General features: G+C 37.2%; 1 pseudogene; it reads left to right on the forward strand.

Annotated features, from left to right (window-relative positions):
- Positions 1-8,600: 8,600 nt before the first annotated feature.
- On the forward strand, positions 8,601-13,397 carry LOC142632561 (protein FAR1-RELATED SEQUENCE 5-like; annotated as a pseudogene).
- Positions 13,398-13,713: the final 316 nt, after the last annotated feature.

Here is a 13,713-nt window from a genome sequence, read left to right on the forward strand (position 1 = left end):
AGCGTGTCGATTGAGGTTCGCATCATTTGGTATCAGAGCACAGGTTCTAAAATCAGTTTTCTATCCTTTTATCTTTTGTTTCCTGTTATCATCCAAAAAAAAAAAAAGTAAAAAAAAAAAAAAAACTTGAAAAAAAAAAAGAGATGGTAATTATTGAGAACATTATGGAAGATTCAATTGAGGTCAAATATGAGGATGAGTCCACAACTCACAATCCTCAAGTCTCAGTTGATTTGTTGAAGATGACTATACTATATGTTGATTTTCTTGGAGTAGAAAATTTTAATTTTATTATCAACCCTTTGTTGATTGATGTTGCAAATAAATTGAAAGTAGATGAGAAGAAATTTTCTGCTACACTTTATGAAGGATTCAAATTTCACAACCGGATCAAGTCATTAAAGCATTCGAAGTATTTGTTTATTTGGAGCGGAAGATTTCAGATTTCAAAGATGAACTCGAGGACGAGTTTGTTTCAAGTGGAGGGGTCTGATGTAGGACACAATTTACTGTTTAATTATTGTAATTTATTATTTTTGGTATTTTTATGCAAAAACGTTATTTTAGGTTTAGGTGATTTAATTCCTTGTTTTTAGGTGCATTTAATACTTTTTAGGTCAAATTTGATTCTAGATATGGTAAGGTATCAATTAGGAGTTATTTTAGAATATATTTTCTTGTCTGTCAAGTTTTATGGAGCCCTTAAATAGGCCCTTAAGTTTGTAAACGTTTTTCATAGAATATTATTGAATAAAAATCAGAAAAGGTGAGGCTTTGCTCTCTTTTGGTTCTTCAAGAACTGTGAACTTATCAAGGATTCTTCCTTGTGGCGTTCAAACTTTATACCTTTGGTTCGTGATTCTTTATAATCATTGGGTCAAGGTCAATTTATACTTTTGGTTCGCGTTTCGATTATAAACGTTGGGTCAGGGTTTATATCATAAATCTGATTTTTAGCTTTCCTGGGTTAAATATTCCAATATTTTTGTTGGGTCTCAAAGCGTGTCGATTGAGGTTCGCATCAGTCATCGTCATCATCATCGTCATCATCATTGTTAACGGCAGTAGTCTCATCAACATAGTCGTCGTCATCATCATCATCATCATCTCCAGCGGCATGAACATCATCATCCTCTACATGTGTAGAATACTCATATTGAGCATCCGGAATCGCAACTTGTAAGCTTGTGGTTGTTTGTTGGATATCCTCTTGCCATACTGCACGCGGCTCCAACTGTATGTACAACTCAATGTTACTTACTTCAGCTATACTCTCCAACTTGTCAAACATGATCTTCACATGTTTGTCTTTTTCTATCACCATATACTTGTAATTAATCCGGTGCTTCATGATTTCATTTGGCATACGATAAGTAATTTGCATGTTGTACGCATCAGGATTCTTACACAACTCTTCCATGACAAACATCTTCAATTCATCAAGGGTTTCAACCTACGATCAACTTGGGCATAATAGGTCTTCATACCCGGCCCCTCAAATGGCAATCCCTTGTTCGCATTGGGATTCTTAAGCGGACCACCGTGGTATATGATTATAACAATATCAGACATTGTGAACCTGTTCAAGTCAAGTCCTATGTTAGTTAAATCACATCGTCGTAAAGTGAGGGAAAAAAGTAATGCAATCTTACCAATGAACATATTCAAGCCAGGTTATAGAGTGCCCATTAATATCTAAAGGCCAAGACGTAAACCTTCTAATCCTAGTGGATGGAGAGATGGAATTATTTATTACTCCATTGTGTGGTGACCTTGATCAATGTAATCTGGGTTCTCGATTTTTGCCATTGTAGTACATTTCCAGTGTACTTGGTTGGTTTTTTATTCTTAATAAAATTTATTCTGTTACTTATCAAAAAAAGAAATGCTCATTCTAGAAATGTCAATTCTCAATGTAGTGCATTTACATTACACTGCTGAGTAATTCAGGATCATTCTTTCTTTGAACCTACTTTGTGAATGCTTAACAACATCATTTTCTATGTATTCAAGATGTCATATGAGCAAGCAAAACTGATGGGATGATTAGATGTATGGTATGTTTTCTAATTACTCATATGTACATATGTATATATGGATGTATGTAAGTGTGTGCATGCGAGTGTGTGTGTATTATACATATAAGCATTTTAGTCATTTTAGCCACATTTCCCACATGGTGGGTATCTCATGTTAGCATCATTCATGTGGTAATCATATTCCCCTGAAACATGGGAAGGTGACATTCTTGGAATGTGTTATGTAATTAGAGAACCAAAGATGAAAATCCAATCAATTCCTGGAGAATGATGGGAATCTTGTCAGGATTCTGCAGACCAAATGGCCCCTCAATGTGTTTTTCATAAGAAATACGAATTTTATGAAGAACAGAAGGACACTAGTGTTGCTTTCAGTCATTTATACTTACAATATTTGCTTATTTATAGGGATCCGTAAAAATTAACAACTTTATATTAAATCAACCTAGAATAGCCCCAATATGCCAGGAAAAAGGATGATGAATGTAATTGTTTGTCCCTTCAGACAATGCCCATGAAAACAAAAGCAGATCCAGTGAGACTAAGTGCTAAAGAGGAGGTTGAAAACTCTAAAGGGACACAAGAAAGATTCTAAAGAAACAAACTATACATATTTCAATAAATAATTAAAATTCATAAGAAAGTATCACTTTATCATCAGAGGACACCCATAGACAACATACGCAACTATAATGACAATCAAATTATGCAAACCCTTACCTGAGATATGAATTTGCTGAGAGGGAAGAGCAGTGAGAGTGAAGATTGTGGTTTTGTGAGAGTGGACAATGTGGTTTTGTGAGAGTGAGTGGTGTGAGAGAGTTATGGGTGAGTGAGAGTTAGTGAGGGTGAGTGAGTGAGAGTTAGTGAGGCTGAGAGTGTATTAAGTGAGTCTCTGTGAGTGTGTATTAAGTGAGTCTCTGTGAGTGTTAATGCCACGGGCTGGGTTTTAAATAAACTGTCCAGAGGAAATCGAGTCTATAAGACTCGAGTTACTCTGGAAAAACTCGAGTCTCTAAGACTCGAGTTTCATGCTAATGAAACATAATTTAAAAATAAGATACAGTGTAACTCAAGTTTTATAAACTCGAGTTTTATTGTGTGTAGGAAAATCTCGAGTCTCTAAGACTCGAGTTTCATGCTTATGAAACATAATTTAAAATAAGATACAGTAAAACTCGAGTTTTATAGACTCGATTTTTATTTGGAGTAAAACGAGTTTTAGAGACTTGAGATCTAGGTGGCATTTTGTCCACCTCGGCTAGCGCAAAGCGAGCATAAAGCGAGTTTCTGAGACTCGATTTTTTATGTAAATCTCGAGTTTCAAAAACTCGAGTTGCTATTTTCCTTTATAGTTTCAAACAGTGCCTAACTTACTATATTCATGCCATCCACACCGCTAATCTGCACATTCCCCCGTAGGACACATCTAATAAATTAAAATACCATTATACCCTCAAAATTTTTAATACCCACCACCTCCCTTCTCCATCCTTTAGAAATCAAATTTGATTTTTCCAAAAGACTGACACGCACACTCTCTCATTCCGCCGGAAGTTGCCCCACGCCCGAAGGACCATTCCTACACTGCAATTTTCTACCCTTTCAGCCACCTACCACAATTTCTCACTGTCTCTCAACAAACTCAGATTTGGTTTTGTAGCAGTTGTTAATCAGGTGATAGTTTAAGGTGTTGGTTGGATTTTTGCTTCCTAGCTCATGTCTTTTTCCTTAGCTTGTTGGTTTACTTTTTGATCTTAACTCAGATCTCTCTTTTGGATCATCTATCTGAAATCCATGTGCATAAATTTTAGACCTTAGTGCATAAATCTCAACTCATCTTCTGTAGCTCTTGAAGAGGCAAAAATGGGCAAATGCCCATTTCATGCAAAAAAAAAAGTGCAAATGTATCATTTCCCAAACTAATTATAGAAATGCCCCTCTTTTGTAATTCGATATTCTAAAAATCGAGTTTCAATGTAAAACTCGATTTGTGGACAATCGAGTTATAGGGCAATCAAACTAAAAAAAAAAAAAATTGTATGGAACTTGAGTTTCATAAAAAACACCACTATAGGTGTTTAAAACGCCACTATAGGTCTCCTTATGGAGTGATCAGACTTAAGAAAAAATAACTTGCATATTTTAAAACGCCACTATAGGGCTTTAAAAAATTGCATGGAGCTCGAGTTCCAGCAATTTTTTTTTTAAATTTTTAGTTTGTTATAACTCGATTTTTAGAAAATCGAGTTTCAAAAGAGAGACATTTCCCTTATTAGTTTGGAAAAGAGGGCATTTGCCCATTTTTGCCCTCTTGAAGATGTGAATCTGATTTGACTGGTCACACAAAGATTGCAAATTTTAGCACTTCTTAAGATTTGTAAGCATTTTGGATTTTTTATTCGGATCTATTCTTGCAGCAACTCATTTTCATTTTTTATGGTTTATTATCTTTGAGTCTGTAATTTGTGGTACTCTGTTTCTTTTTTGTTTCTTAATTATTAATAGAATCAGATAGATTTAAGAATCTCAAGCTAAAAGTTGGTTTGAAGGAAACTTTTGGATATTAGAGACCAATTTAAAAATAATATGTTGTAAGATTTGATCATTTTTGAAACCTAAAAATGTACGTTTGTGCATATAGGTGAACAAAGAATAAGTTAGGGGTTGGCTTTGACTATGAACAAAGAATTGGAATTGCTAGCCTGGTGCCATTAATGCAGTAAGGGCACGTGGCATGTTCCTAGTGGTTAATTGCTCGTACCGAAACGTCCCTTCGTGTTCCGTGCCGTTATCTCTATATATATATATATATCTGTTGCTTGCCCTTCTCATTTTTACTTTCCATAAATTTTTAGAGCCAGAGCGATACTATCTGCTTTTCATTTCAGCTTTGCCTTTTCCATCGCTTCTTGGTGACCGTTCACTAGTTGTGTCCATCTGCTATGTTGTGTCCATTTCTTCTTCAAATCGTCAACTGGTAAGCATCCATTGCCTTTCACTTATTTTTAATTTCGTCCTTTAGTTTAAATATTGTTAGTCTGTCGTCTTCATAGACCTGTAGAGTCTTAGGGGTTTACCCGTCACGTGTAGGTGACAGATGTCTACTAAGGCATTAAGTGATCAATCGTGGGTCCGCAAAGGAGTGGGCTACAATGAGGTGTACCCGTCTGGTCATGATGACCCCGGCACATCTCATTATGAAAGGGATCCATCTGCCAATTCTCCTTCGGAGGAGGATAAGGATGTGGACGTGGTCGGATCAGAGGGAGGTTCAGGTGGTGATTCAAATAGTTCCAACGTTATCTATGTTGATCCTCCTATCCAGTCTGTCGTAGGTCTAGATGGCCTTAGGGAGTTCATCCTTCTTCCATTTTGGACAGTAAATGATTTTAATTCATCCATCAAGCAAAAACATTTTGAAACCCTTAGGAAGAGGTACCAGATCCCTGCCAGCATACCCATCCGTCTACCTCGTAAGTTTGAAAAATGTTACTACGATAGCGTCAAGGACGTTGAGGTATATGAGCAGATGTTTAAAGCAGGACTTCGGTTTCCTCTAAGTGCTCTTCACCGTCGCCTTCTTCAGTACCCAAATCTCTCCAAATGCTTGAAGGGTCTTCCTTGGTGCTGAAGTTCTATATGGAGTCTTGAGCGACGGGGAGCAAAGGATCATAGTAAAGGAGTTCTTCCATTGTTACCATCCGTCAGAGATCACCCAATCTAAATGATGTAGGACACAATTTACTGTTTAATTATTGTAATTTATTATTTTTGGTATTTTTTTCTAAAAACGTTATTTTAGGTTTAGGTGATTTAATTCCTTGTTTTTAGGTGCATTTAATGCTTTTTAGGTCAAATTTGATTCTAGATATGGTAAGGTATCAATTAGGAGTTATTTTAGAATATATTTTCTTGTCTGTCAAGTTTTATGGAGCCCTTAAATAGGCCCTTAAGTCTGTAAACGTTTTTTCATATAATATTATTGAATAAAAATCAGAAAAGGTGAGGCCTTGCTCTTCTTTTGGTTCTTCAAGAATTGTGAACTTATCAGGGATTCTTTCTTGTGGCGTTCAAACTTTATACCTTTGATTCGTGATTCTTTATAATCATTGGGTCAAGGTCAACTTATACCTTTGGTTCGCGTTTCGATTATAAATGTTGGGTCAGGGTTTCTATCAAAAATCTGAATTTTAGCTTTCTTGGGCAAGTATTCCAATATTTTTGTTGGGTCTCAAAGCGTGTCGATTGAGGTTCGCATCATTTGGTGTTAAATATTCCAATATTTTTGTTGGGTCTCAAAGCGTGTCGATTGAGGTTCGCATCATTTGGTATCAGAGCACAGGTTCTAAAATCAGTTTTCTATCCTTTTATCTTTTGTTTCCTGTTATCATCCAAAAAAAAAAAAAGTGAAAAAAAAAACTTGAAAAAAAAAATGAGATGGTAATTATTGAGAACATTATGGAAGATTCAATTGAGGTCAAATATGAGGATGAGTCCACAACTCACAATCCTCAAGTCTCAGTTGATTTGTTGAAGATGACTATACAATATGTTGATTTTCTTGGAGTAGAAAATTTTAATTTTATTATCAACCCTTTGTTGATTGATGTTGCAAATAAATTGAAAGTAGATGAGAAGAAATTTTCTGCTACACTTTATGAAGGATTCAAATTTCACAACCGGATCAAGTCATTAAAGCATTCGAAGTATTTGTTTATTTGGAGCGGAAGATTTCAGATTTCAAAGATGAACTCGAGGACGAGTTTGTTTCAAGTGGAGGGGTCTGATGTAGGACACAATTTACTGTTTAATTATTGTAATTTATTATTTTTGGTATTTTTTTCTAAAAACGTTATTTTAGGTTTAGGTGATTTAATTCCTTGTTTTTAGGTGCATTTACTGCTTTTTAGGTCAAATTTGATTCTAGATATGGTAAGGTATCAATTAGGAGTTATTTTAGAATATATTTTCTTGTCTGTCAAGTTTTATGGAGCCCTTAAATAGGCCCTTAAGTCTGTAAACGTTTTTTCATATAATATTATTGAATAAAAATCAGAAAAGGTGAGGCCTTGCTCTTCTTTTGGTTCTTCAAGAATTGTGAACTTATCAGGGATTCTTCCTTGTGGCGTTCAAACTTTATACCTTTGGTTCGTGATTCGTTATAATCATTGGGTCAAGGTCAACTTATACCTTTGGTTCGCGTTTCGATTATAAATGTTGGGTCAGGGTTTCTATCAAAAATCTGAATTTTAGCTTTCTTGGGCAAGTATTCCAATATTTTTGTTGGGTCTCAAAGCGTGTCGATTGAGGTTCGCATCATTTGGTGTTAAATATTCCAATATTTTTGTTGGGTCTCAAAGCGTGTCGATTGAGGTTCGCATCACTAAAGGTATGTATAGCTTCCTACCAAGGAAGCCTATACTTAGGCTGGTGTGTGACACTCCTAACTCCAACAGGAACTAGATAGTCGTTTTTTCTTTATGAAGGGTGACAACTGGATGTGTCACCCTAATGAACAGGAGTTCATGCCTGTAGACAAAACTTGGGGCATAATGCCTCCGTCTTGTGAGAATCCGTCCTTTTTAAATTTTATTTTTTATTTACCATCTCTAGTCTAACCGTCCATTTCTTTACAGCTCAAGACCGTCTAGAAGTGACCTTGGAGCAGTGGAGCTTCTTAGAGAATTTTTTTACAATGAAGTTGAAGAAGAGGACGTAGGCTAAGCTCGTCACCTTGGAGACAATCCATTGGTATTACGACAGTTCCAAACCTAGCGAAGCTGCCCGTCGCTACAACAACCAAGCCTGCAAACATAAGTTCGTCTCTCTTTATAATATTTTCTTTCTAATTGTAATTTGTCTAACTCTTTCTTTCCGTCCACATTGATATAGAAATGGAGGAAGGCAGGAGGAAAGTTTACATAAAGCAACAGGCTGTTGCGAAGAAGAAGAAACAAAAGGGCAACTTGCTTCCTAAGGCTGCCACCCAAGTTCCTCTGTCAAAGAAAAGATAGTCGGAGAAGTCTGACTGTCCCCCTAAAAAGCCCAAAATGGCAGAGTCCATTGTCGAGGTGAGAGCTAAAACAAAGAAGATGGTTACTCTACCCGGTTCGGGGAAGGGCAAGGGTTTTGATGACGGGTCATGTCTCCGCTGCCCAAAAGCCACCCGTCCTCCTCCACGAGGACCCTAAATATGCCCTCAAGTAGCTGTCGTCCATCATCAAAGCTGATGACTACAAGGACTTGAGCAATCACACAACAAAGGCGATGGAGGGAGATGAGTCCCTTCAGCATCGCACAAGTAAATTTTCTTGTCCATTGCCCTTTTTTGAGAAAAAATTGTCTCGGTCCTCTTTTTAACCTTTTTTTGTTCTGCAAGGGGTGGTAATGATGAAGGGTCTAATGGACCGTTGCCTCTCCCATAAGACATCTTTGGATTGGGTGAGGGCAAAGGCAAAGTTGACGGCAGCGGAGCTGGAGGAGCTGAAGGCCTGGAAGGTAGTCTAGGAGAGAAAACTTAAGGCATCAAAGCAACTCCAGGGCAAACTGGAGAAACAAATGGAGGTGTTGGGAAAGGCCCTTGAGGATAAGGAAAAGGAAATCAAAGACACCAAAGACCAGGTTCATCAGTCTAAGGAGGATGCAATACAGGAGGAGTATTGTGACTTCGATGCCCTCCTAGCGGCCCTCGGTAGCTCGTTTGCTGACAGTTTTGATGACTACTTCCATTAGGTGAAGGTGTCCTATTCTGACCTGGATCTTTCTCACATCTCCATTGACCCTTAGGCCTAGACACTAGCCCAGCCTGTTTACTCCGAAAGCACCAACAAGTTGTTCACTGATGACACCGTCGCTAACCCCCAAGGTGAAGAGGAGACGGCTCCTGCAGATCAAGCCACCTCTGTCGGCGATGTCGCCTGTCCCCTTGAGGGGGACCAGAAGGGCAAGGACGGAGAAAACCCTACCAACCAGAACTAAATTTGTCTTTTCTTAGCTTAGACTTAAATTTTATTTCTTTCTTTTGTAAAGATCTCTTGGCAGAACAATGTTTTTATTTTATCGTCGCCTATCGTTTTTTAGGCCCGACATTTTGACATTTGCCCTTTATTGGGCTTTTTAAAATATATTGGTATTTTGATCATCTATTTGTTAATATATGTTTGCCATATATCCGTCTACTTTGTGCTCAATGGCTGAGCCCGTCCTTGTGAACTTAAAAGGTACAACCTATTCATAGAGTGAATCCGTTCACCTTGTGGACTTGGTATGATCCCAATTTTTTTTTTATAATTTATCCTTGTGGGATGATCCTGTCCACTTTGTAGACTTAGTAAATATAGCCCACCCCTTTAGGATGAACCCGCCCACTTTGTGGACTTAATAAATGAACATGTCCACTTTAGTGGACTTAATGAATAAAACTTATCCCTTTAGGATAATTCGTCCACTCTATGAACTTGATAAATATAGGACATCCCTTTAGGATGAACCCTCCACTTTTGTGGATTTAATAAATGAACCCGTTCACTTTCGTGGACTTAATGAATAAAACTCATCCCTTTAGGATGATCCCGTCCACTTTATGGACTTGATAAATATAGCACATCCCTTTAGGATGAACCCGTCCACTTTTGTGGATTTAATAAATATTTATTTAGTATGATTCCGTGATGCGAACCTCAATCGACACGCTTTGAGAGCCAACAAAAATATTGGAATATTTAACCCAGGAAAGCTAAAAATCAGATTTATGATAAAAACCCTGACCCAACGCTTATAATCGAAACGCGAACCAAAGGTATAAGTTGACCTTGACCCAATGATTATAAAGAATCATGAACCAAAGGTATAAAGTTTGAACGCCACAAGGAAGAATCCTTGATAAGTTCACAGTTCTTGAAGAACCAAAAGAGAGCAAAGCCTCACCTTTTTTGAATTTTATTCAATAATTTTCTAAAAAACGTTTACAGACTTCAGGACCTATTTAAGGACTCCACAAAACTTGACAGACAAGAAAATATATTCTAAAATAACTCCTAATTGATACGTTACCATATCAGGAATCAAGTTTGACCTAAAAAGCATTAAATGCACCTAAAAACTAGGAAAATACCTAAAAAACGTACTAAATAATAAAACCCTAAATAAAAGTTGATTTGGTCTGAAATTAACAGATCCAAAATAGGAAAAAATCTGCCTTAACTGATACAGAGCTGGAAAGTCAATCAGCCATTAATTCACGCCATAAATCACTCCCAATTAAGCCAGATCAGCCCTAAATAGCTTGAATTAAATTTATTACGCTTTCATCTTCTTTTGGGCCAAGCTTGGAATGTCCTGCGTTAGAATCAACCCAAATCTCTTGAATCAGCCCATTAAGTGCTTCTTTGATCTTCTTGGATCTTGCTCTTGTAATAGGCCCAACTGGAACATGCAATGGATCTTTGAATGCTTGTTGATTCTCATCATATAAAAGGATTATTTTAAGGGCCGTCAAAAGTGTGGCAAGTTGCACAAGTATTGAGAAATCCTTGTTCATGCAAATTGTAACGTGAGATGAAATTCTTGCCCTAGTTCATCTCTCTTGTGAAGAAGTTGCTGAGTCTTTGCACCGTTGGGTTTTGTAACCGAGCATCTTCTTGATCTTCATTGTATGGATGAATTGAAGAACTTTGCAGCCAACAAATCTTCTCTAGTTGGTGATTGAAGTAGCGTACTGGGATCTGCGCAATTGGTTAGTCACGTACTTGGGAGCCGTGCATCAAAAGGAGAAACTGTCACTACAGAACAAGTCCAATTGGGTAATGGGATAAGGGTTCAACTGTAGGTTGGTAAGGTACTTGAGATTCCTTTACTTGTAACCGCTTGTTGTGATAATAGTGGAGTTTCGGAAGTGGTGACCTTAAATTCACCTGGTGAGGTTTTTGCCGTGTAGGTTTTCCCCATTCGTAAACAAATTACCGTGTCATTTATTTTCCGCTGCATACTTAGTTTAATTGGTGATTTGTTTGTGCTACCACGCGTTTGCATGTTAATTTGATTAATTAATAAACTTGGCTAATTAATTAATTAATCCATCACAAGGAGTTAATACGTTTATGGCCTGTCAGGGCTCTTAAGGCGAGATTGTCACAACTTCTTGCAGACTGTAAAAAAAGAAATAATTGAAGCTGGAGATGGGCAAAGTATCATTAACCATTTCAAAAAAAGGCAAAGTGAAGATCCGATGTTCTTCTATTCAATGCAAGTAGATCAAGATAATAGAATGACAAATTTCTTTTGGAGATATGGTAGGTCAAAATTAGATTACGACTCTTTTGGAGATGTTGTTATTTTTTATACTACCTATCGAACCAATAAGTACAACTTAATTTGTGCACCATTTGTGGGGATTAACCATCATTGGAACAATATTTTATTTGGTTATGCATTTCTAGTAAATGAGAGTATTGAGTCATTTATTTGGTTGTTTGAGACTTTTTGGACTGCAATGGGAGGTAAACAACCAATATCCATTTTTACAGATCAAGAGCAAGCAATGTCAAATGCAGTTAAGGAGGTCTTCCCTAAGTCCCGACATCGACTTTGTTTATGGCATATTAGTCAAAATGCCAAAAAAAAAAAAACTTGCTGGACTTTATAGTAATCATGATTTCCATGAAAGTTTCAATAAATGCTTATATGGAAATATGAATGTAATGGAGTTTGAGGCAACTTTGAGTGCGATGATTGAGAAGCATAAGCAAAAAAATAATGATTGGCTTGATAGGTTATACCATGCTCAAGAAAAGTGGTGTCCAAGTTTTAATGTAGACTTCTTTTCGGCAAAGATGAAGTCCACCCAATGAAGTGAGAGCACAAATAGTATTTTTCATAAAATCATGAAAACTTCCTTGCCACTTATTCAAGTTATTGAATTTTATGAGGAAAAAGTGGCACAAATGCATCAAGAAGAAACAAATGAAGATTTCCGTTGCAAGAATGGTGTACTTGCAAAAGTTAACAAGTATGGAGGTATCTTGAAGCATGTTGCTAATGTTTATACTCTTGTTTTGTTTAAAATTTTTGAAGATGAGTTCTCTTTAGGTACAAGACTAAGTTGTGTTGAAACTAACCATCTTAATGATGAATATACCTTTTCACTAGTAGGTGGTGATAGTAGTAGGGTGCATATTGTGCATTTTAACCGATCTAATTTGACTATTTGTTGTGATTGCAAATCATTTGAAACTTTGGGCCTATTATGTTGCCATGCTTTAAGGGTGTTTCTTGTGAATAATGTGAACATAATACCAGACAAATATATATCAAGTAGATGGATAAGAGATGCAAAGAAGAGGCTGACATTTGCTAATTCATGTCAATTAAATGAGAAATCTACTCATGCATTGCGAATAAGCGAGTTAAGTCAAATGGGGTATAATCTTTTTGATAAAGTTGCTTCCTATAATGAGGTGACCAAATTTGTCAAAAAGAAGTTGAGTGAAGTGACATGGGAGGCTGAACAAATGATTATGGCTATGAATAAGGTAGAAAATGTTGGTAAAGAAAGTCACCAAGAAGATCTGCCAAATGATGATGATATACAAATTTGCGTAGTTGGTGATAAACCATTTCTTGATCCACCACATGTGAGAACGAAGGGGGTAACCAACAAAAGAATAAAAGGTCTGTTGGAAAAGGGAAAGAAAAAAAAAGTTAAAGGTGCAACCACTTCTCAAGTTCCACAAGCTGGTTCTATGATGCAAGGTAATTTTAGTTCTATTAATTCAAATATTGTTTTCCTTAGTTTTATCAATTAATTTTTATTTTGTTTCTAAAGATGATAAAATTGAGATAAACGGTCAGATTTTACAGAACTACCATGATTGACTACACTAGGTTGACGGACAAAGAAAGGAGGCAACACAACGACGCGTGTAGTAGGTGGACGGATTACCCATGTTGAACGGACAAGTAAGTAGACTGATACAAAGTGGACGGTGGCAAAGCCATGTGATGCCCACATAGTTTAATTGGTTCTCAAGGAACTTCAAATGAAAATGAGTTGTGCTCCACGATTAACCCTAGTCAACAGAATCTCTATATGGAAAGGATCCCGTAAAATATGTGCATTTATGAGGATCTTCTCTGCAAGGAAATATTTCTCTTCACCAAGAAACCAAGGTCGGTTCTACACTACTATAAAAACCCAAAACCCTCAGAGACCAAGGTACGCATAATTCACCCTAGCTCTGGCACTTAAGAGTTGTGAAGATTTTTTGATTTGACCTTCGGAGGTTATTTGGCTAGTACCACACCAGTACTCTTTGTAGGGATTTCTTCTTCTCTTTGTGTTGTGCAGGTCTTGTCTAGGGCACGTGAGGACTGTGTGACTTATTGACGATTTTCGACATCATCAGTTGGCGCCGTTTATGGGAAACTAGGTAAGCCATATTACTGCTTCCAGGACAAAAAGTTGCATGATGCTTACCCGCTAGGTGGCAACCACCACCAATAACCAAGGAGATGAGCCACGTGTTGTGGCCCTTGAGAGACAATTTTAGACTCTCGCAGCGGTTGTTAAACGCCTCACCAAGAAAAATCATGACTTAGAAGAGCAGCTGCGCCAAAGGGACGCCGAGCCCCAAAATCAAGAGGAGGAATAGGAGGGCGACAGCCTTCAGCACGC

Source organism: Castanea sativa, chromosome 4, assembly GCF_040712315.1.
Source record: "Castanea sativa cultivar Marrone di Chiusa Pesio chromosome 4, ASM4071231v1".
In the NCBI taxonomy this organism is placed as follows: Eukaryota; Viridiplantae; Streptophyta; class Magnoliopsida; order Fagales; family Fagaceae; genus Castanea; species Castanea sativa.